We start from the raw sequence: 2953 nt of genomic DNA, 5'->3' as shown, positions 1-2953 counted from the left end.
AAGACCTGATGTTTAAAGAAATGACACACATTGACACACCAAACATTTTAGATCCGCTCGCTTGCATAATTACTTTCTATTTGAATAGGTTTCCAATTGTAATCTCCATTATTTTTCAGTAAAAACTATCCCTAGCTTTTGTAATCTTTTATTTAGTTTGAGAGCTTCAATCTTCATTTCGTTGTTTTATTTCCTCATTTCCTGTTCGGATCAATTGAAGTTGTTCGCTATCAAATTTTCCCTTGCTCAAGTTAAATCCAAGTTCGATTCAAGGCCCAATTAGAGCATATCTAAACTTCAATTAAAAGTTGTGGGATCCTTTTTTTTTGTCTTGTCACAGGTCAAATTCCAATTGACATTTGGGTAAGGGAAAGTCTGAACATTACATGGGAAAATGTGATAAATTTTATGGGAAATTTTGTCCGTTATGTCGGCACAAGTGTGTATATATCGTTAGAAAATTTGTACGGAAAGTCTGTTCATTTTGTGGAAATTTGTACATTTTGACGGAGAGTTTGTACTGAGAAATTTTATACACGTGGGAATGTTTATATGTATTTTCTCACAAAATTTTTTACATTTTTTTACTTTTTAGCTTTAATTTTTTAACTTCTTTAATATATTTTATTTAATGGTGATATTGAAAGTTATCTTTTAACTTTTAATTACATCATATACAATACCCTAATCTCAATCCATGGTTTATGGGAGCATTTTGTGAGAGTGTCAATATATTTTGCATAAAAATCCGTATATTAAGTTTGTACATTAAGGCTGCGTTTGGTTCGATGTAAATCGAATTCTGAGCGTAAAATGAGCGCAGAGGAAAATGAATTCTCGTAAGGAAAATAAAATCCGGGTGTTTAGTTCTGCAATGGAAAATAGTCCGGAAAACGATTTTCAGTGTTTGGTAACATTCTGAAAATGCTATTTTCCTACAAATGCTTCACATTTTCTCAACTGTCAAACAAATTTTATAACAGAAAATTTCAAAATATACACTTAACACAACCAAAAATCAAAATAAAATCATTTATTCACAATATATACATAATATACTTGGTGAGAGGAGGAAGAAAGAGTGACAGATAGATTGAGAAAGAGAGAGATTTGTCAGAAATATAAGGAATAACTATTTATTGTAAAAAAAACATAACCAAACAACCGAATAATTATGCTATAAGAATATCTATTACATTACAATGTCTATCACAGTCTACCAAACGTGCCCTTAATTATCCAATTTCTAAAATGGGAAGCTTAATTAGTCTTATTTTACAAAAACATTCAATATAACTATACAAGTTATACAGGAGATCGAAAACGACGAAAAGTATTGAAAGTGAGACCTTCGTATCTTTAACTAAATGTTGAGAACATATATGCAAACGTCAATATATACCAGAAGAAATGTGTCTAATTAGATGGTATTTCAGCATTTCGATTTTAGTTTAGCCTATGAATCATATTTGATGGTTTTATATTATTTAAAAAAATCATACGGATAATGTGTTGGTTGCTTATGAAACTTTACATGCTATGCATAGTAAGAAAAGTGTGTAAAAGGGGTTCTTTAGCGTTGAAGTTGGATGTTAGTAAAGCTTATGACAGGGTTGAATGGGATTTTCTGAAGGGGATTATGACTAAGCTAGGTTTGCCTAAAAGATGGATTGATCGAGTTATGAGTTGTGTGACTTCCACTTCTTTTTCTGTCCGTATTAATGGTAAGGCATTTGGTAATATTCAATCTACCCGTGGGCTTTGTCAAGGAGACCCACTATCACCTTATATGTTTCTCTTATGTGCAGAAGGGTTCTCTTCTTTGTTAGCCAAAGCACAGGATGGTGGGCGGCTCCATGGGATTTCTATATGTAGAAGAGCACCATGCATATCCCATTTATTATTTGCAGATGATTCGCTCTTATTTTGTAGGGCTAATCAAGAGGAGGTGCAGGTTATTTCAGATACCCTACGGACATATGCAGTAGCTTCAGGCCAATGTATTAATTTTGAGAAGTCATCAGTTTTCTTTAGTAGCAACACAACAACGGAATCGAGGGAGAGAATTAAGGAGATTTTGGGAGAGAGAGAGGAGGAGTGGTTTGATTCCTATTTGGGATTACCGACTTTGATTGGCCGGGCCAAATACCAAACCTTTTCTTTTCTTAAGGACAGAGTTTGGAAGAAAATTCAAGGGTGGAAGGGGCAATTATTGTCTCGAGCAGGGAAGGAATTTCTTATCAAAGCAGTGGCACAATCCATTCCAACTTATACTATGGGGGTATTCCAGTTGCCAGTGAAGCTTTGTGATGAGCTTAACGCGATGTGTGCAAGGTTTTGGTGGGGGCAGATGGGTAATGAAAGAAAGATCCATTGGAAAAGTTGGAAGGTGTTAACTAAACCAAAGAATGAAGGCGGAATGGGGTTTCGTGACTTAAGAAATTTCAACCTTGCTATGTTGGCCAAACAGGGATGGAGATTATTACAGGAGAAAGATTCCTTGCTGTATGGATGCTTCAAGGCTAAGTATTTCCCTCGTAGTTGTTTTTTGGAAGCAGTTGACATACCTAATAGCTCTTATGTGTGGAAGAGTTTGCTGGCAGCCAAAAACATTTTGAAAAAAGGGTGTTGCTGGAGGGTTGGAGATGGCCGTTCAATCCGGGTTATGCAGGATAAGTGGATTCCAAATTACCACACTAATCAAGTTCTCCATCGGCCTTTGGATGCAGAGGAAGAGTGGCGTGTGTGCGAGTTGCTGGATGGGGATGGACATGGATGGGACCGTGGATTGGTAGGGGTGAAGTTTCATAGAGAGGATGCGGAGGCCATTCTTCGGATTCCCTTAAGTCGTAGGAACATACCTGATTCGATTGTGTGGCTGCCTAATAAAGATGGCGAATACACAGTAAAGTCGGGCTACTTCACTGCAAGGGAGTTGGAAAGTGAGCTGGAT

This window comes from Quercus robur, chromosome 2, assembly GCF_932294415.1.
Source record: "Quercus robur chromosome 2, dhQueRobu3.1, whole genome shotgun sequence".
NCBI lineage: Eukaryota > Viridiplantae > Streptophyta > Magnoliopsida > Fagales > Fagaceae > Quercus > Quercus robur.
The sequence above is the reverse complement of the archived record's forward strand: the minus strand, read 5'-3'. Positions refer to the sequence as shown.